This window comes from Macaca nemestrina, chromosome 6 (genome assembly GCF_043159975.1).
Source record: "Macaca nemestrina isolate mMacNem1 chromosome 6, mMacNem.hap1, whole genome shotgun sequence".
Taxonomy (NCBI): domain Eukaryota; kingdom Metazoa; phylum Chordata; class Mammalia; order Primates; family Cercopithecidae; genus Macaca; species Macaca nemestrina.
The window spans coordinates 140,003,516-140,025,744 of record NC_092130.1 but is presented as its reverse complement, the minus strand read 5'-3'; the positions used below and the strand labels follow the sequence as shown (position 1 = coordinate 140,025,744).

The 22,229-nt window shown below is 38.0% G+C and overlaps 1 long non-coding RNA gene across 1 annotated transcript in view; it reads left to right on the top strand.

Annotated features, from left to right (window-relative positions):
- LOC105487446 (uncharacterized) overlaps positions 1-22,229 on the top strand; it is a 43,677-nt gene that overhangs the window by 5,718 nt on the left and 15,730 nt on the right. Inside the window, exon 2 of the long non-coding RNA XR_011625056.1 lies at positions 2,787-2,843. This is a non-coding gene — a long non-coding RNA (uncharacterized lncRNA). The remainder of the gene's footprint in view (positions 1-2,786; positions 2,844-22,229) is intronic.

Below are 22,229 nucleotides of genomic sequence, written 5' to 3'. Positions count from 1 at the left end.
TTCATTGCCTCTGAATGACTCTCTTACATTTTGATTTTTTTCCCCTTTTTTAAAGAAGAAATAAACATTTTCCTGTTGTCTTTTGTTTACCTTTATGGGATTAAAAATATGCTTTTGATTCATTCTTTTTGTAGTTTCAATGGCCTCTAGATGTGCCATAAAAATGTGAAAATTCTCATGTTACAGTTAGAGACTTTTAGAATCCTAGAAACGGTCAGTAAGTTTTATAAAAATAATTTGTTGGTGAAACTATTAAAAAACATTTAAATCAAAAAGTGAAAGTAAAATATTAGATACAGTTTCAAGTAGTAAATTTTCTGGTACCAATGGCATTCAAATATGATAGGAATATTTGCTGGAAAAGAAGCAAATAAAAAAATAAAGTGGATCTAGGATTGAAAAACAAAACATAACTTTCATTGTTGGCCCTAGTATTCATATATGTAACTCTTCATCCACGTCTGTAGTGCACAGAAATGAGTACAGAAGCTTAGAAAGATAAACCTGGCACTCATTTTCATAGTTTGTACTTACTAAAAGAGGAAGTAGATATATATCCGTTAATATTACAGATTTTTTACCAGTAAGGTTATTTAATCCACCTGAGTCTTAGTTACATTGTCTGTAAGATTGTTTGTTGTATAGATTAAGTGAATAGTGCAAGGAAAATATGTTGTACTGAGGTAGCATTATTTATAATCTGTCATTTTTGCTGTTGCTGCTTTTGTTGACATAATTACACCAAAACAGCCTAATGAGACCACATCATTCCTGCAACCTTTCTGCTCATTGAGGTGTTAATATCATGATTTCTGGTTTTAAGAAAATGCTTGTAAGCTTTGTAAAATGTTGGAACCAAGCAATCTTAATATAGGGCTAATTTTAAGAGAAAGTGTTATGTATGTAATGTGTAGTTTTTCTTCTAGCTGATTTTTAAAGTTCTTTTTATCACTTATTTTAAGCAATTTGGCTATATTGCAGCTCAGCATACTTTTCTTCATGTTTCTTTGTTTGGAGTTCACTAAGTTGCTTGAATATATTAATTTATAATTTTTATCAAATTTGGAAATATTTTAGCCAGTACGTTTCCAATTTTATTTTTCTCTCTTCTTCTTTCTTCTGCTTCACTTCATCAGGGATTCCAATGATACATATGTTAGGGCACTTGACGTTGACTTATAACTTGCTGATGCTCTGTTAATTTTTCATCTCTTTTTTATCTTTTTGTATTTTATTTGGGATATTTTCTATTGCTTTGTCTCCAATATTTCTTTCAGCATTGTCTAACCTGATGTACCGCCTGGTGTACTTTTTGTTTTTCTGTCCTGAGATGGAGCCTCATTCTGTCGCCCAGGCTGGCGTGCGGTGGTGCCATCTCAGCTCACTGCAGCCTACGCCTCCTGGGTTCAAGCGATTCTCCTGCCTCAGCCTCCCGAGTAGTTGGGATTACAGCTGCCCACCACCATGCCTGACTAATTTTTATATTTTTAGTAGAGGCAGGGTTTCACCATGTTGGCCAGGCTATTCTCAAACTCCTGACATCAAGTGATCCACCTGTCTCGGCCTCCCAAAGTACTGGGATTACAGGTGTAAGCCATTGTGCCTGGCCTGTATTTTTTATTTCACACAATTGTTTTCAATTCTAGAAGTTTTATTTGGATCCCTTTTTATATATACCTTTTGTGTCTCTATCTAATTGGATCAATTTTTCCTCTAGCTTCTTTAGCATCTGTAATAGTTATAAGACTGTTTTAATGTTCTTATCTATTAATTCTGTCATCTGTGTCATTTCTTAATATGTTTCTATTTGTTTTTTTATTATAATTGATTGTATTTTCTGCTTTTTTGAATGCTTTCCCTCCATTAGATAGCGGATATTGTGAATTTTATTTTGTTGGGTGTTAGATACTCTTGAGCTTTGTTCTGTGATTCACTTGTTATTTGGAAACAATTTGATCCTTTCAAAGCTTGCTTGTAAGTTTTGTAAAATGTAGGGACCAGACAATCTTAATATAAGGCTAATTTGGTGTATTCTTTTGAGTATATCTGATGTCCCATGAATTACAAAGCTTTCCACTCTGACTGGTTGAAAATATGGATTAAGCCGGGCACGATGGCTCAAGCCTGTAATCCCAGCACTTTGGGAGGCCGAGGCGGGTGGATCACAAGGTCAGGAGTTTGAGACCAGCCTGGCCAATACGGTGAAACCCTGTCTCTACTAAAAATACAAAAAAAAAATTAGCCGGGAGTGGTGGTGGATGCCTGTAGTCCCAGCTACTCGGGAGGCTGAGGCAGGAGAATCACTTGAACACGGGAGGCGGAGGTTATAGTGAGCCGAGATCAGGCCACTGCATTCCAGCCTGGGAGACAGAGTGAGACTCCGTCTCAGGAAAAAAAAAAAAAAAAAAAAAAAAAGAAAATATGGGTTATTCCTAAACCTGTGTGAACTTTGGAGATTATTGATTCTTTTCTTTCTGCAAGACTTATTTCCCAGCTTCAGTTCTCCTCATATGCATATCCTAGTAGGTACTCAACTGAAGACTAGAGAGGAATACAATGGAGATTGTCAGAGTTCTCTCTGTATGCACCTCTCTGCTGTCCAGTATTCTTCCACTTAAACTGTATCTACTTTGCCATTCCTTGACTCCCAGCTCCATCTCTCCAACTCAAGGATACCTCCAGGCTCCTTCTGGTTTCTCTTTCCTGTGCTGAGGCTTAGAAACTTTCTCCAGAAAGTAAGCTTGAGCAATCATTGTGGCTAACCTCATATTTTCTCCCTCTCTCAGAGATCAATGTCCTGCATCAATGGTGTCCAGTATCTGAAAACTGATATTTCTTAGACTGTGAGTACCTGGGTTGGTTTTTTGTTTGTTTGTTTGTTTTTGTTTTTGTTTTCCAGTTGTTTCAGTGGAAGAGTAAAATTCAGTTCCTGTTACTTCATCTTTGTCAGCATCGGAAGTCTGCCAAGATTCTTACATATATTTATGCTGTTCAAGTCTTCTGAACTTCTGCCACCTATTTTGCTCCCAGGAATAGTAGTGTAAAAGTTAGGACTATGTTACCCTTCCCCTCCCACCAAAACCCCAAATAATGAACCCCCAAACAAAAAACAGACCCAGAAAGCGCTCTTAACAGTTGCTTAAATCTATAATGTTTTTGTTTACTTGTATAAAGCTCATCTGGAGACAGGTAGCCAGGGCTAAAACAGCTCTTCAGCAATGTGTTATGGATCTGTACTCTTTCTTTTTTGCTATCTTTAGCATGTTATTTGACCTTTAGTTACAAAATGACTGCTACATATCCAGAGCTCATGTTTACATTCCAGGCAGGAAGAAGGTAAAATACAAAACTTTCTTCATGTGAGAGTTTACATTTTCAATTTGGAAAGAGAAGACATCCACAGTGAATTTCATTCACATATTATTAGTAAGAACTTGGTCACATAGCCACTCTTCACTACAGTGTAGGTTGGGAAACCATGTATTTTAACAGTTTCAATGCTTCTCAATAGAGGAAGGTAAAGAAGAAAAGGGCTGTGAGTATCTTTCAAATAGAGTGTCTATGGTATCTATTAGAATAATAATTCTTTCATGTTCCCAACGTTTAAGGGTATGCAAGATTGCCACAAGCCTAAATCTCGAACTATGACTAAAGATCTGTGGGAGCCAGAAATAGCCACTTATTTCCTATATTTGATAACATTTTTATTATTAGTCAGTCTTCCATATGTAAATCATGAACAGTGAATGAGAGTAGAGGCAGGATGATAAAATTAGGTTATAAGTGATAAATTCAAATAGAGACTATACTTTATATCGTTGTCCTAATTTGTTAGTTTTACACCATGTTGAATTATCGTTTTATTTAATTCAGAAGCTCTCAAAAGTATTCATTTTTTCAACTCTCATTTAAGCTTTTGGGCCTCTTGATCAAAGATGTACAGATGCATATATGCACGCATACCTGCGAGTATGTGCATGCATACACACACAATAAATTAGATGCTGTTTTGATAATAAAATTTTTGGTAACACATTTTCTTTGTTTAAAATATCCTAGTGTAATGATATACAAGGAGAACCACACATAGGCTAGCTGATGTTTATATGTTTATATGTTTTAGTGTGAGAAGCAAGATATCAAAGGATAGGCTCTAAGCATAATTATTAATAATAATCTTTAATGTGCTGTTTCCAGGCTGGGGTTAGTTAGCTGCAAGACTTTTGTTTTTCTGGTTGAGGAATATAAGTGTGAGGTGAGAGCTGACTTACTTGGGAAAATATGGGAGTTTGGAAAAAATGTGGTGAAATAAGAAAGTTTGATTGTTGCTGGTTGAAGACTTTGGGAGACAAATGTCTAACTGAGATTGGACTTTATTTGTAAAATATGAAAATTATCAGACATATATAAAATGGAGATAATTGCATAATGAATAATTGTATATGTTTAAATCCTAGTTTTAATAATTATCAAGTTATTGCTCATCATGTTTTATTTCTATCCCCATTTCTTTCATTCACATATTATTTTGAAGCAAATACCAGATATTATATAATCTCATTCCTAAATATTGTAGATTTTCTTTTCCTAAAAGGTAAGGGTTCAAAAGAGTATGCCAAGAAAAAATAAGACCTAGTCAGAGCTCAATTTTCTCATAGTACTGTTATATTTAGAGTTTGTTTAAATAAGATCCAGTTATGACTCATCTATTGCAATTAGTTGATATGAATCTTAAATCTCTTTTAATATATAGATTTTAATTGGGACTTTACTAATTTGATTTCTATGTAAAGAGTGAAAACATTTCTCCCTCATCTTCAAATTAAATAATCAATACAATCTAAATAATTTAGTTGTGCTATTTGAAACATATTAGTTTCTGATGCAATGAAATAGTCATAGTATAAGAAAAAAAGCAGTATCAAGGAAAAGAAAAAAGTAAGCTTAAAGACATCAATACTGTACAATTCAGCTATAAACACTTACTTATAAAGACAAATTTATACACTCTAAGAAGGAATTCCTTAAAAAGCATGCATGGATGTGCGTATGTCTGTATACCTTATTTGCATTATAAATTGGCAAAGTATCTTATTCTAAAGTTATGGTATTTAGACAGATTTGTGGTTATAAAGTTGGCACTTAAATATTTATCTTGTCTGTCAAGAAATATCACTTAAAAATTTATTAAATAAGTACTATGGGCCGGGCGCGGTGACTCCCGCCTGTAATCCCAGCACTTTGGGAGGCCAAGGCGGGCGGATCACAAGGTCAGGAGATCGAGACCATCCTGTTAACATGGTGAAACCCCGTCTCTACTAAAAAATACAAAAAATTAGCTGGGTGTGGAGGCAGGCGCCTGTCGTCCTAGCTAACTGGGAGGCTGAGGCAGGAGAATGGCGTGAACCTGGGAGGCAGAGCTTGCAGTGAGCCGAGACCTCACCACTGCACTCTAGCCTGGGTGACAGAGCAAGACTCTGTCTCAAAAAAAAAAAATAGTAATAATAATAAAATAAATAAATAAAATAAAATAAATAAGTACTATGCACTTTTAAATTTATACAGTTTTATTTAGGTATTGAATTAGCATTCTCACAGGGGCCATTTTGTTTCAATTTGTGCTGACTTCATTGTTGGATATAACTTTCTCCACTGTGGGAACATCATCAGGCTAATTACTAGGAAATCTCTCTCTCTCTCTTTTTTTTTTTGGTATATGGAGTAATATACATGGATGAAAGGACCTTAAAATTGGCGGATTTTTCGGTCTAAAATTAGATGCTCATACAAGAGAACCTCTTTCCTATCCTAGACTCCCTTCTCCTTCTGCTAATCCCCATCCTGTTCTTAGCAGATGGAGACTGGGCTTATGCTAAAAAACTTTCAGGGACAAAGACGTCGCTACTTGTACACAGGAAGACTATTCCATTTTGACGCAACTCAAATTACTAGAAAGTTCAACCTTATGAGACAATTTCTTTAATTATGAATATCCTATCTTTGGCCATAGTTCTCTTCTTTGTAGTAGGAAAAATTTATATTCTCTCTTCCATATAGTGGTACTTAAAATATTTAAAAAGATTTTCAGAAATCCTCTACACCTCAAAGATTTTTTATTTTCTAGGAAAAAAAGTTTCTAAATGGTCTCCTAATAGTTCCTTTAGTAATTTGATTTCCAAGTCTCTTACAATCTTTCTCACTTTCTTTGAATGATGAATAGTGTTTAGAAGCCCTTCTATGTTATCAATAACTGATCAGAATATTTCATACTGATATGAACATGAAATTTTTCTTAGTTTAGCCTAAGATGTAAGGTTTTAAAATTTCTTTGCAGTTCAGTTACATTGTGTTTCTATTCTTAAATTAACTCATAGATTTTTTTTTTTTTTTTTGAGACGGAGTCTCGCTGTGTCTCCCAGGCTGGAGTGCAGTGGCGTGATCTGGGCTCACTGCAAGCTCCGCCTCCCGGGTTCACGCCATTCTCCCGCCTCAGCCTCCCAAGTAGCTGAGACTACAGGCGCCCGCCACCACGCCCGGCTAGTTTTTTGTATTTTTAGTAGAGACGGGGTTTCACCATGTTAGCCAGGATACTCTCGATCTCCTGACCTCGTGATCCACCTGCCTCGGCCTCCCAAAGTGCTGGGATTACAGGCTTGAGCCACCGCACCCGGCCAACTCATAGATTTTTTTTACTTGAACTACCAAAATATAAGAACCTCCTTATATTTGAGAGAGATTTTAAATCCAATTAAAATCAACCCCATCAAAAAGTGGGTGAAGGATATGAACAGACACTTCTCAAAAGAAGATATTTATGCAGCCAACAAACATGAAAAAAAGTTCATCATCACTGGTCATTAGAAAAATGCAAATCAAAACCACAATGAGATGCCGTCTCATGCCAGTCAGAATGGCGATCATTAAAAAGTCAGGAAACAATAGATGTTGGAGAGGATGTGGAGAAACAGGAATGCTTTTACACTATTGGTAAGAGTGTAAATTAGTTCAACGATTGTGGAAGACAGTGTGGCGATTTCTCAAGGATCTAGAACCAGAAATACCATTTAACTCAGCAATCCCATTACTGGGTATATACCCAAAGGATTATAAATCATTCTACTATAAAGACACATGCACACATATGTTTATTGTGGCATTATTTACAATAGCAAAAACTTGGAACCAACCCAAATGTCCATAAATGATAGACTGGATAAAGAAAATGTGGCACATATACACCATGGAATACTATGCAGCCATAAAAATGCATGAGTTCTTGTCCTTTGCAGGGACATGGATGAAGCCGGAAACCATCATTCCCAGCCAACTTACACAAGAACAGAAAACCAAACACTGCATGTTCTCATTCATAAGTGGGAGCTGAACAATGAGAACACATGGACACAGGAAGGGGAACATCACACACAGGGGCCTGTCAAGGGGTGTGTGGCTGGGGAGGGATAGCATTAGGAGACATACCTAATGTAGGTGACGGGTTGATGGGTGCAGCAAACCACCATGACGTGTATACCTATGTAACAAACCTGCACATTCTGCACATGTACCCCAGAACTTAAGGTATAATAATAATAAAAAAAATGTAGCCTAGTGATGTCAGCAAGATGGCAGAATAGGATTGTTTGTGCTCATCATTTTGCAGAAACATCAATTTGAAAAACTCATTGTGTAAAAATACCTTCATAAGAGCTAAGGAATTTAGGCGAGAGATTATAGCACCTGGGTATAATACAGAATTAAGAAAAAAGAAACATTGAAGAGATTAGGAAGGACAGTTTCAAATTATACATGTCACACTTTCCCTCGGCCTAGCCAGCACGGCACAGAGAAAGATATACTCTGCTTCTGAGTAGGAAAGTGAAGTGAGCACCAGACTTTGTTGTGGACCTGACTACCAGGCCTGTCCCAGTGAAACTGAGTGCCAGTCTTGTGCTTAAGGCTTCAGGTTTTAGGTTGGCACTTGTAAATTGAGTTCCAGGCCTTCTCTAATGCTAGACCAGCCCCAGTGGCCTCAGGCTTCAGGCCACACCTACAGACTCAGACTCCAGACTGGGTCTCACAGACCCAGACATATCATTATCCCCTGCAGACTTAGGCACCGGGCCTGCCTGCCTGAAGGCTACAACAACAAGCCTACTCATGATCTCTGGGCTGACTGATGAAGGGCTTTGCTGGCCAAAGCCAATCTGTAAAGACTGGAATAAGTACCAACTTCTTCAAATGTGCGGACACCAATGCATGGCCACAGGGATCACAAATAATCAGGGAAACATTGTATCACCAAAGGAATAAAATGAAGCTCCAGTAACCTTAAAAATGGAAATGTGTAAACTACCTGATAAAGAATTCAAAATCGGCTGGGTGTGGTGGCTCACGCCTGTAATCCCAGCACTTTTGGAGGCCGAGGTGGGTGGATCACGAGGTCAAGCCCATACTGGCTAACATGGTGAAACCCCATATCTACTAAAAATACAAAAAAAAAAATTAGCCGGGCATGGTGGCAGGTACCTGTAATCCCAGCAACTTGGGAGGCTGAGGCAGGAGAATGGCATAAGTAAACCCGGGATGTGGAGCTTGCAGTGAGCCTAGATCGAGCCACTGCACTCCAGCCTGGGCGACTCTGTCTCAAAAAAAACAAAAAAACAAAAAACCCCAAGAATTCAAAATAATCATTTTAGTGAATTATAAGAGAACACGGATAAGTGACTAAATAAAATCAGAAAAGCAAAAACACAAATAAAATGAGAAGTACAATAAAGAGATGTAAATCATAAAAAAAAGCAGAAATTTTAGAGCCAAAGAATATAATGCGTGAAATGAAAAATTTCATAGAGAGCTTCAACAGCAGCCTTGATAAAGTATAAGAATTTGTGAGCTCAAAGACAGTCCATTTGAAATTACTCAGAGAAATAAAAAGAAAAAATTGAAAAGAATAAGGAAAGCCTGTGATGGAATACCAGCAAATGAACAAATATATGTATTATGGGTGTTGCGAAGAAGCAGAGAAAGAGAAAGAAGGCAAAAGCTATTTAAATAAAGCTCCGCAAATCTAAAGAAGAAAATGATCGTTCAGACCCAGAAGCCCAAGAAATCCCAAATAGGAGTTAAGTTACATGTGATTTAACTCCAAATGAAACTTTGACTCCATTAACATGGCTAGGCACTTGCTCACTACTCTCATCTATCTTGCCTAATTTTGCTTCTTTTAACTTTTCTTTCATGAGTAATTCTCATTCATGGATCGGTTGGAAGCCACTTAAGATTGAATCACCCAGCTTTATCCCTTTTATGTGTTATCAGTGACCCCCCTGCAACACTGACCTACTGTTCTTTTTCTAAGTCCTTCCTTCAAGCACTGTCCTCAAAGTCCTGTGGTCTTTCATGCCTGCGTGCTTCACTGCCTTCTAAGTTTTGAACACCCCTAGATAATTCTTAGAGTCTCTTGCTTCTGTTTTGTATTTGTCCTTGAATATGAAGTACTCAAAAAAGAGAGGAAAGGTCCCACCAAGACAAGAATTTAAATGTTGTTCCCCCTTTATGCCAACTCTTTCTTTTGCACACCTAATAAAAACTTCACACAATAAGCTTCCATGGAAAGTATTTATTGAACATACACTATATCCCAGACACTGTCTCTTAGTGCATTTTATTATTTTGATGTTTATTCCTTCAATAAACCTAAAAGGTGAGCATTACTATTTATATTTCATAAAGGAGGAAATCAAGACTCACAGAGGATGTGATAAGAGGGACGTGGGAAGAAAGCTAATTAACCTTTATAGCCAGACTTAATCCTTATTGTCTAGATTTGAGTTGAGTGATTAAGTAGATGAAGTTTCTCTGTAACACTGCCTCCACATTTCCCTTTGAGACAAATCCTAATTTCATCCTGCTTGTGTCCTACCCTAGCACATAATTAGTTCAGTTAAACTAGACTTCTTTATTCAGTCCAGCTTTCCTCATGTTGTCCCATTTTCTAAGGTATCTAATATTCCATATGGCAAGACCAAAATGAAATAATCTGATACATTTCTCTCTGTATCTACCCAAGGTAAAGGGGGTCAGTCAATCTTAACTATGTTTTACTACTGTGGAGACCAAAATTCCCAGAGACCTGGCAAACTGTACAAGTTCTCTTGACTTCAGCGATAATCCCCCTTCCTACTATCCTTATTGAGGCCAGCAGGTGCTCATTGTGTGTTAGAACATGGAATTCTTGGTTGTTTAAGTCATGCGATTTTGCTGAACACTGAGGAGGAGAGCAGGAGCAAGACACTTGTGTGGGCTTAAAGGCAGAGATGAGAATTGAGTGAATATCATCCTGGAGCCCATGGGTGTCATGGTAGAGGCAACAGTACAGAAAGGGGCAACTATTACAGGAGGCAGGGGCTACCGAGTGGGATTTTGTAAGAGTAGTAGTCATAAGATACTGATAATAACATAGAAAAATATTAGTGTGTACAATGAAAAACCCTAAAAACAGAAACCATGGTTCTCTAAAAAGTCCTTGATAACATATAATCTAGAGCTGCTACTTCATTTTGCACCTTACTCTCCTTTAAAGGAAAACCTGTTTCTTTTTTTAGACCCAGAATCTTGGCACAGCAATGGCAATTTCCCAGCATACTCCTTCATTTCTGCTGAGCAGTAATTGTTGGCAGTGCTTTTAATGAAGTCCATTATCATTTTGGCAGTTCAATAAGACTTCCAGGAGAGAAACAGAGAGCATCATTTGGAACAAACACATCCTTGAGCTGTTTTCTATTATTCATACAGGCTACTCAGCTTTTTTTTTTTTTTGAAGAAAACTAGATTAGAGTAAAAATTAATTGCTATATTAATGCATCACTCTTTTTTTTTAAATACATTACTCTTAACAGGTGTAACTCTGTGGTGTCTGGAAGCTAACAAGCTAACTTTCTGAGTGGCATGTTTTTTGGGAATCCCTTAGGTCTCCCCTCAATGCAAAAGATACACAAAGAGAGCTAGAGTCAATGCTGGAGTGCAAAAGGAGAAACTTTTTGTGGTCTCTAAGGGCTCATTTATCTTCATATCCCCATTGTCTACATACTGCCAGGCACTCTGAATCAGCTTTAATTGCACTTACTTCCATTTGTAATCATGTTTCTATTTTGTGATTATGTGGATGATATCATGAAGGCAATGATCACGTGCATTTTGCTATGTATTCGTATGCCCTCTGCCTAACAAAATGACTTGCCCATGGCTGTCCTTCAATAAATAGATGACCACTAACCATGTAGTGAATAAATACAGTTCATCTGCCTGAGTATCATTTGTAAAAGTCATACACTTTTTATTTCAAAATGAAGTTTACCCAATATTGATCCTGTGGTAGCAAGAAAAATCCTCTGACCATTTCAGGCAGACTAAAATTATGGTCCTATTTTAAATATATTTCTTAAAACCTCTTTCCTCAATATTTATTTAGTGGAAGTAAGGGAGAAAAGTGATTCGTATTAAAGAAATGTACATACAGATCTACTTATGAATTAACATGCACTGACCAAAGCAGAACGAATGTTTAAAAAGTTGTCAAAATGTTTATCTGAATGTTACACAGAGACTAACTGTCTCTTAAATATATATTCTCTCCTTCAATAGTAGTTGAAAAGCTTTAGCTTGGTAGCAACATTTTCATAAAAACTACATTTCCCAGCCTTCCTTGCCATCAAGGAGCCATGTGACAATGCTCTGGCCTTTAGGATGTGAACAGAGGTGCTGTGTACAACTTCAAGGTCATGCCTGTTTAAGTAAAGGAGGCCGACCTCTGCTTCCTTCCACCTCCTTGTGGACTGGAATGTGGATATTGTAGTAAGTCATTTTGACTTGAGAATAATGGTGTCATTTAGGATGGCAGAAAAGTACTGTAGAAGACCTCAGACACTGATGAGTCTGTGTACCAACCAGGACAATGAAACAAACCTCTAGAGAGAGAAATAGACTTCTTTATGCATGACATTTTTAGTTATCCAGGATTAGTACTGCAGCCAACTTTGAATTGTCAGCTTGTTGCTAAATGAGATAGCTCCTATTTGTTTCAGAATACTCAATAGAGGTAAGCCAGTGATGAGGAGGAGGCTTATCAAATTTCCGTTCAAGGGTCCTATTTACTTTTGTAGGGTTTATGTATGTAATAGTGTGTGGAAACTCAAGTTAGTTTACTCTAGTGATGACTCAGCATCGTTTTGAGATTGATCTGCCCATAATCTGATTCTGCAAAATACGTTTTTTTATCTTTCAAAAGAATAGATTTGATGTAAAGTGGCAGTTCTTAGGTAAAACATTAGGTTTTTTTTTTTTTTTTTTTTTCTTTCTATAATGGACAGAATGTTTGATATTGCAAAGACGAGAAACAAGGAAATTAAATAGAAGTACACTCACTATGAATGCCTATCATGTAGGACAGTTCTCCAGGTGTCCTTAGACCAACCCATGTCTCCCCACTTTCTTGCTTGTAGTTCTCAAAAATAACTGTAGAATGTGCTGAAGATGTAAGATCCTGAGATAAAGAGAAGCTGGCCAGAGTAGCCTAGGCTCTGTTCCAATCTCCCACTGGAAACATGATATCCTTCAATGATTTAGCCCAGAGAGCTGCACAACCTTGGTGTATAAAACCCAGGGCAGGCTGTTTTTTGGGGTCAGTTATCTGTGGTACAACTGGGGCATGTGCAGTTGAGAATCCATCTGCTGTGGGCAGCTTTTCTGAGCCTTGCGGAAATCCTAGGCTTCTGTTTTCTCTTGCAGTCTATCTGTAAGTAATAAAGCTGCTTTATGTAACTTGTTACATGTGAGTGTATTCTGTCTCATCAGCCTCAGTCAAGCTGGTAAGCAGTGCACAGTGAACCTGTTTCACACTTCAAAAAACTCCCGGTAATGGAGGTTGAGACCTAGAGGCTGTGAGTGAAACTTGGTTACCAGAATGTTTTGTGCTTTAACTTTTCTCTTAAAATGTAGGGCCAATTTTAAAAGTCAGATTCTAGACACAAAAATGTTGTGTACAATACAACCCTGGAAATCTCAACGGCACACAACACATATTTGACTTTTTTGCTCATGTGTCTTCAGGTCAGCTAGGGTGACTCTGCTTGTAGGTCAGGGTTCAGGTCTGCTTCATGTGTCTCTCATTTTGTGATCAGATACTACTGGTGGCACATTTAAAACTCTGGCTAGACTTGGAGTACAATGTACAGTCAATGCCTTTCTAAGTGGGGCAGGGTATTGCATTCTGCCCCAAGAAAGTGGGTATGTAATTTTATTACAGGAATAGAACGAATTCAAAACACTAACGAAATCTACCATAGCAATATTTTAAGATGAATATTTTCACATAAAGTTGGGAAATTTTACATAAAAATGTGAATTTTTTAATCTTCTTAAAAATTGGAAGATTTGTCAACTCTGATCTTATATTCTCCTGTTGACAAAAACTAGGTGGACCCAAGTGCAGTTTTCTCCCTTCTGATGGGATATGCTCTTTTGTTTCATTAGAACCCCCACCACCCTTGATTGCCATTCGCCAGCTCTATTTAATCATCATTTTCATCTTGGCTTCCGGAAGCAATTCAGCTTGTGACCTACTGTATAGCAGATGGGTTAGAATGCACAAAAATACCTCAAAACTCTACTGCAAAACATTAAGAGGCTATAAAAAGGGGCAGATAAATTGCCATGGAAAACTGTGTGAAACTGTGTGACAGAGATTATTTTTGGCTAGTGGCAAGTCATTAGGATAGAAAGGGAGGCTAGCTGATAGCAATATTTATTAAAGAGAGAAAATTGGAGCTAAGTCTCCAAGTATGGGTAAAAGTTTGATATATAGCCACAAAGACCTATTCTTTTTATTTTTATTTTCATTTTTTTATTTTTTATTTTTTTTCCTTTTTTTTTATTATACTTTAAGTTCTAGGGTACATGTGCATAACGTGCAGGTTTGTTACATATGTATACTTGTGCCATGTTGCTGTGCTGCACCCATCAACTCGTCAGCACCCATCCACTCGTCATTTACATCAGGTATAACTCCCAATGCAATCCCTCCCCGCCCCCTCCCCGTGATAGGCCCTGGTGTGCGATGTTCCCCTTCCCGAGTCCAAGTGATCTCATTGTTCAGTTCCCACCTATGAGTGAGAACATGCGGTGTTTGGTTTTCTGTTCTTGCGATAGTTTGCTAAGAATGATGGTTTCCAGCTGCATCCATGTCCCTACAAAGGACACAAACTCATCCTTTTTGATGGCTGCAATGTATTCCATGGTGTATATGTGCCACATTTTCTTAATCCAGTCTGTCACTGATGGACATTTGGGTTGATTCCAAGTCTTTGCTATTGTGAATAGTGCCACAATAAACATACGTGTGCATGTGCACAAAGACCTATTCTAAGAGGTGGACTGCAGCCACTAAAGAATATATGAAATAGAAGCATACCCTGAGTGTTAGTAAAAGGGCAATAATAAGAAAAACTAGCAAGATTAAAAAACATTATAAACTTTAAGTGGGACTTTTTATTTCATAGTTGTTTAATTGTGTATCATGGCTGTGTCATTTCAATATTTCAAAGACTCTTAGGGAACACTTCTAGGATTATTTCTTTGACAAATTTCCCTAAACTGTGTATAGAAACAATATTCAATCTTTTGTAAGTTGTGCAACCTGTAGGATTAAGAAGAAAAGAAAAACATGCATCACAACCTAATTCCTTATGCCTATGGTATAGAGTATAAGGAGGTATACTCATTAGCTATTGCCACAAAATTGTTGATAACAAATCATCTCAAAACTCAGTGGCTTGAAACAATAGCATTTATTTTCACAGATCTGTAGGTTGACCAAAGTGACTGAACTGGGGATGGTGTGGCTGGATGGTTCTGGTGGTCATGGCTACATTTACTCATGTGCCTGCAACTCACTGGGCTCACCTGGTGCAAGCTGGGTGGATTTGATTCATGTGTTTTTCATCCTGTCTCTGGACCAGTGAGTCTTTCTCACGGTGCTGGTGCTCATTTGCATGATTGAACTTTCCCTGTTGCACAAGTCCAGTCTTGCAAATGCTCTTCAAGCCACTGCTTACATAATGCCTATTAATATCCCATTGGCCAAAGTAAGTTACATGTTGGAACTAGAATTGAGATATAAGGGGTACCTCTTTCCACAGTGATAGGGCCATATGAAGTTTCATGACAAAAGGCATCTTAATAGGAAGCAGTGAGAGTTGGGAGCATTAATGCAACCTACCACTAAGGCCAGATCACATGCTTATTCAACATATGCACTGTAGTACACAAAGCTGAAAAGATCAGTGGTTTTATAACTAACAGACCTCGATTCACATCTTGGCTCTGCTATTTATATGATCAGTTTTGTCATCTGTAAAATGAGGATTGTAGTAATATCTACTTTTTATGATTGCATGAAGGATTTAGAACCTAGCATGCACTTAACGAATGGCAGGTCTCTCCCTCTGCAAACATTTTTTCGTTCAATTACCTTTTCATCTTTCTTTATGGGGTTGTTCTTTATTTATCAGACTCATTTAATAATCTTTATCTTTAAATGAATCATCACCTAACATTGTTTGGTGACATGAATCAAATACCTAGGACACTTTAAATTCTACCAGAGAGGTAGGGATGAACATATTCTAAGGCTGTCATGCCTCCCTAGGAAATTAGTTCCTTCAATTATCTTTCACAACATGTTTATTGAAACTCTCCTGGAACAAACATTTTTGTCAGAACACGAGTCTAAACTGAGTTAAGATAGATTTGTGATTTCTGATGGAAGTCATATAACTCTAAAAGTAAACATGAACTGCAGACAAACCATAGCATTCTCTAAAGCTGCAGCAGATTGAAGTCTAAAGTAACAGAGAGATGCTGCACCCTGGGAGTGCATAAGGGGATGTGTTTAAAACTAAATTGACATTATAAAACTGGATGGAAACAGATTTGTTGTCAAGGGATGCATCAAATTCCCCCCAAACAAAAAAAAATCAGGAATATTTTTATTGCAGAAGAATATAGGCTTTGGTTATGAAAGGATGCCAATTTGTGTAGATGAGGCAGAATGGAAGGATGAGACCAAATGAATTTTCCGCTTAAAGTGAAACAAATAATTCTGGGAATAAATATACCCTCTATTGGGTTCATTAGGACTATTAAACATATTTTTCTTTCATAGAGCACCTCAATTTTTATTTATTGTCTACAAGTTGAATGGGAGTGATAAAATAACTCTTATGTCAGAGATAAAAATAAACCATGACTTTTTGTCTAGACTCATCAGCAACTGGAGTGCATTTACGAGCATGGAATAGAGGTCACCCAGCTTTGAGGATATTATGGGTATAATCTGGATAAAGTCAATACTAGCTCCTAGTGGCTGTTTCTGCAATGTCAAAGTTAAAGTGAAAGATGAGAATAAACCTCTAATTACACTCATTTGAAAAGGGTTACTATTAACTAATGTGCATATACAATATTAAATCAAATTGAAGGCTATGGAATAGGGAAAATGCACGTGGATGTAGAAGATTCATTTTAGTCTTTGCTGTATGAATTCTTAATTGATTGTTTTTGAGCAAGTTACCAATGGAAATATCTGTCATACCACTTCTACAGAATTGTTTTGACTGTCAAATGAAAGAAATAATATCTAACAAGACAGTTTTCTTAAGTGTTAAATTCCAGTACATATTTATTTTAGTTGTTGTGAAAATTCTTATAGTGGAGTGCTCTTACATTTTCAGGAGCTTTTGGACTTGGAGGTTCCTTTGCTTTACAGAGTGTCTTTCAAGTCAAATGCCACGTTTTAAAAGTATTGTTGAGATTAGGCAGCATATACCAAGTGCTTTAGCAGTATTATCCTTTTGTGACCCAGTTGCAATTTCACAAACAATGAAACAAGGATAGCAATAACAGTGATATTTATAAAATGAAAATATATTTAAGACCTTAATTGTGCAATAAGAAGAACATAATTGAATAAATTATGGCATATTCATAACACAGGCATTGTGATAATTTAAAAAATGAATTACATGGACATAGTATACCTGTATGGTACAGGTGCAACTTATCATATGGGATTCTGACCATTATGCTGGAGTAGACATCTGGAACTGTCTGGCAGTGTCAGAAATATTCCTCTAGTTGATGAAATGTAAGGAAGTCCAGTAGTGGAGCTGACGCAAGTTTCCTAGGGGCAAATGAGCAAACTTGGGGCGACAATCATTTCTGACCACGGTGGAAATATTTTAATATTTTCGGAACTAAAAGGGTTGTACTGTGCTTTCCAGTTGAGTATCAGCCCATTCGTGAACTTAAAAGGATAGAATACAAGACTGCATTTATAGTATTATCCCATTAAATTGTATTTACGGATAGGAAAAATACTGAAGATAATATTCCTATATATTTTCTTCTTTATTTTTGCCCATATTTTCAATAATGAGAATTTTTGTGACACTTAGTTTATTTCTAGTTTTTCTTTTTTTTAAAAAATTATACTTAAAGTTCTAGGGTACATGTGCACAATGTGCAGGTTTGTTACATATGTATACATGTGCCATGTTGGTGTGCAGCACCCATTAACTTGTCATTTACATTAGGTATATCTCCTAATGCTATCCCTCCCCACCCCCCATCCCCACAGTATGCCCCAGTGTGTGATGTTCCCCTTCCTGTGTCCAAGTGATCTCATTGTTGAATTCCCACCTATGAGTAAGAACAAGCAGTGTTTAGTTTTCTGTTCTTGCGATCGTTTGCTGAGAATGAGCACAAACTTATCCTTTTTTATGGCTGCATAGTATTTCATGGTGTATATGTGCCACATTTTCTTAATCCAGTCTGTCATTGATGGACATTTGGGTTGGTTCCAAGTCTTTGCTATTGTGAATAATGCCACAATAAACATAAGTGTGCATGTGTCTTTATAGGAGCATGATTTATAATCCTTTGGGTATATCCCAAAGGATTATAATGGGATGGCTGGGTCAAATGGTATTTCTAGTTCTAGATCCTTGAGGAATCACCACACTGTTTTCCACAATGGTTGAACTAGTTTACAGTCCCACCAACAGTATAAAAGTGTTCCTATTTCTCGTCATCCTCTCCAGCACCTGTTGTTTCCTGACTTTTTAATGATTGCCATTCTAACTGGTGTGAGATGGTATCTCATTGTGGTTTTGATTTGCATTTCTCTGATGGCCGGTGGTGATGAGCATTTTTTCATGTGTCTGTTGGCTGTATAAATGTCTTCTTTTGAGAACTGTCTGTTCATATCCTTTGCCCACTTTTTGATGGGGTTGTTTGTTTTTTTCTTGTAAATTTGTTTGAATTCTTTGTAGGTTCTGGATATTAGCCCTTTGTCAGATGGGTAGATTGCAAAAATGTTCTCCCATTCTGTGGGTTGTCTGTTCACTCTGATGGTAGTTTCTTTTGCTGTGCAGAAGCTCTTCAGTTTAATGAGATCCCATTTGTCAATTTTGGCTTTCGTTGCCATTGCTTTTGGTGTTTTAGACATGAAGTCCTTGCCCATGCCTATGTCCTGAATGGTATTACCTAGGTTTTCTTCTAGGGTTTTTATGGTTTTAGGTCTAACATTTAAGTCTGTAATCCATCTTGAATTAATTTTCATATAAGGAGTAAGGAAAGGATCCAGTTTCAGCTTTCTACTTATGGCTAGCCAATTTTCCCAGCACCATTGATTAAATAGGGAATCCTCTAGTAGAATTCGACTGTGAATCTGTCTGATGCTGGACTTTTTTTGGTTGGTAGGCTATTAATTATGGCCTCAATTTCAGAGCCTGCTGTTAGTCTATTCAGGGATTCAACTTCTTCCTGGTTTAGTCCTGGGAGAGTGTATGTGTCCAGCAATTTATCCATTTCTTCTAGGTTTTCTAGTTTATTTGCATAGAGATATTTATAGTATTCTCTGATGGTAGTTTGTATTTCTGTGGGGTTGGTGGTGATATCCCCTTTATCATTTTTTATTGCATCTATTTGATTCTTCTCTCTTTTCTTCTTTATTAGTCTTGCTAGTGGTCTATCAGTTTTGTTGATCTTTTCAAAAAACCAACTCCTGGATTCATTGATTTTTTGGAGGATTTTTTTGTGTCTCTATCTCCTTCAGTTCTGCTCTGATCTTAGTTATTTCTTGCCTTCTGCTAGCTTTTGAATGTGTTTACTCTTGCTTTGCTAGTTCTTTTAATTGTGATGTTAGGGTGTCAATTTTAGATCTTTCCTGCTTTCTCTTGTGGACATGTAGTGCTATAAATTTCCCTCTACACATTGCTTTAAATATGTCCCAGAGATTCTGGTATGTTGTATCTTTGTTCTCAGTGGTTTCAAAGAACATCTTTATTTCTGCCTTCATTTCGTTACATACCCAGTGGTCATTCAGGAGCAGGTTGTTCAGTTTCCGTGTAGTTGAGTGGTTTTGATTGAGTTTCTTAGTCCTGAGTTCTAGTTTGATTGCACTGTGGCCTGAGAGACAGTTTGTTATAATTTCTGTTCTTTTACATTTGCTGAGGAGTGCTTTACTTCCATGTGGTCAATTTTGGAATAAGTGTGATGTGGTGCTGAAAAGAATGTATATTCTGTTGATTTGGGGTGGAGAGTTCTGTAGATGTCTATTAGGTCTGCTTGGGGCAGAGTCGAGTTCAATTCCAGGTTATCCTTGTTAACTTTCTGTCTCGTTGATCTGTCTAATGTTGACAGTGAGGTGTTGAAGTCTCCCATTATTATTGTGTGGGAGTCTAAGTCTCTTTGTAAGTCTCTAAAGACTTACTCTATGAATCTAGGTGCTCCTGTATTGGGTGCATATGTATTTAGGAATAGTTAGCTCTTCTTGTTGAATTGATCCCTTTACCATTATGTAATGGCCTTCTTTGTCTCTTTTGATCTTTGATGGTTTAAAGTCTGTTTTATCAGAGACTAAGATTGCAACCCCGCCTTTTATTGTTTTCCATTTGCTTGGTAGTTCTTCCTCCATCCCTTTATTTTGAGCCTATGTGTGTCTCTGCATGTGAGATGGGTCTCCTGAATACAGCCAACTGATGGGTCTTGACTCTTTATCCAATTTGCCAGTCTGTGTCTTTTAATTGGACTATTTAGTCCATTTACATTTAAGGTTAATATTGTTATGTGTGAACTTGATCCTGCCATTATGGTATTAGCTGGTTATTTTGCTCATTAGTTGATGCCATTTCTTCCTAGCATTGATGGTCTTTACATTTTGGCATGTTTTTGCAATGGCTGGTACTGGTTGTTCCTTTCCATGTTTAGTGCTTTCTTCAGGATCTCTTGTAGGGCAGGCCTAGTGGTGACAAAATCTCTCAGCATTTGCTTGTCTGTAAAGGATTTTATTTCTCCTTCACTTATGAAACTTAGTTTGACTGGATATGAAATTCTGGGTTGAAAATTCTTTTCTTTAAGAATGTTGAATATTGGCCCCCACTCTCTGCTGGCTTGTAGAGTTTCTGCCGAGAGATCTGCTGTTAGCCTGATGGGCTTCCCTTTGCAAGTAACCCGACCTTTCTCTCTGGCTGCCCTTAAGACTTTTCCCTTCATTTCAACTTTGGTGAACCTGACAATTATGTGTCTTGGAGTTGTTCTTCTCGAGGAGTATCTTTGTGGTGTTCTCTGTATTTGTTGAATTTGAATGTTGGCCTGCCTTACTAGGTTGGGGAAGTTCTCTTGGATAATATCCTGCAGAGTGTTTTCCAACTTGGTTCCATTCTTCCTGTCACTTTCAGGCACACCAATCAGACGTAGATTTGGTCTTTTCACATAGTCCCTTATTTCTTGGAGGCTTTATTCATTTCTTTTTACTCTTTTTTCTCTAAACTTCTCTTCTCGCTTCCTTTCATTCATTTGATCCTCAATCACTGATACTCTTTCTTCCAGTTGATCGAGTCAGTTACTGAAGCTTGTGCATTTTTCACGTAGTTCTCGTGTCATGGTTTTCATCTCTATCCGTTCGTTTATGGACTTCTTTGCATTGGCTATTCTAGTTATCCATTCTTCCATTGTTTTTTCAAGGTTTTTAGTTTCTTTGCACTGGGTCCGTAGTGCCTCCTTTAGCTCTGAGAAGTTTGATTGACTGAAGCCTTCTGTCAACTCGTCAAAGTCATTCTCCGTCCAGCTTTGTTCCGTTGCTGGCGATGAACTGTGTTCCTTTGGAGGGGGAGATGCGCTCTGATTTTCTGAATTTCCAACTTTTCTGCACTGCTTTTCCCCATCTTTATGGTTTTATCTGCCTTTGGTCTTTGATGATGGTGAAATACTGATGAGGTTTTGGTGTGTGTGTCCTTTGTGTTTGTTAGTTTTCGTTCTAACAGTCAGGACCCTCAGCTGCAGGTCTGTTGGAGTTTGCTTGAGGTCCTTGTCAGGCCCTGTTTGCCTGGGGTATCACCAGCAGAGGCTGCAGAAGATAGAATATTGCTGAATAGCAAGTGTTACTGTCTGATTCTTGCTCTGGAAGCTTCGTCTCGGAGATGTACCCAGCGGTGTGAGGTGTGAGGTGTCAGTCTTCACCTGGTGGGGGATGTCTTCCAGTTAGGCTACTCAGGGGTCAGGGACCCACTTGAGCAGGCAGTCTTTCTGTTCTCAGATCTCATCCTCCATGCTAGGAGAACCACTGCTCTCTTCAAAGCTGTCAGATGGGACATTTACATCTGCAGAGGTTTCTGTTGCTTTTTGTTTAGCTATATCCTGTCCCCAGAGGTGGAGTCTACAGAAGAAGGCAGGCCTCCTTGAGCTGTGGTGGGCACCACCCAGTTCGAGCTTCCCGGAGGCTTTGTTTACCTACTTAAGCCTCAGCAATGGTGGGCGCCCCACCCCAGCCTTGCTGCCACCTTGCAGTTAGATCTCAGACTGCTGTGCTAGCAATGAGGGAGGCTCCGTAGGTGTGGGACCCTCCGGGCCAGGCGTGGGATATAATCTCCTGGTGTGCTGTTTGCTAAGACACTTGGTAAAGCACAGTATTAGCGTGGGAGTTACCCGATTTTCCAGATGTTGTGTGTCTCAGTTTCCCTTGACTAGGAGAAGGAATTCCCTTCCCCCTTGCATTTCCCAGGTGAGGTGATGCCTCGCCCTGCTTCAGGTCTTGCTGGTTGGGCTCCATCCATTGACCAGCACTGACTATCTGACACGCCCCAGAGAGATGAACCCGGTACCTTGGTTGAAAA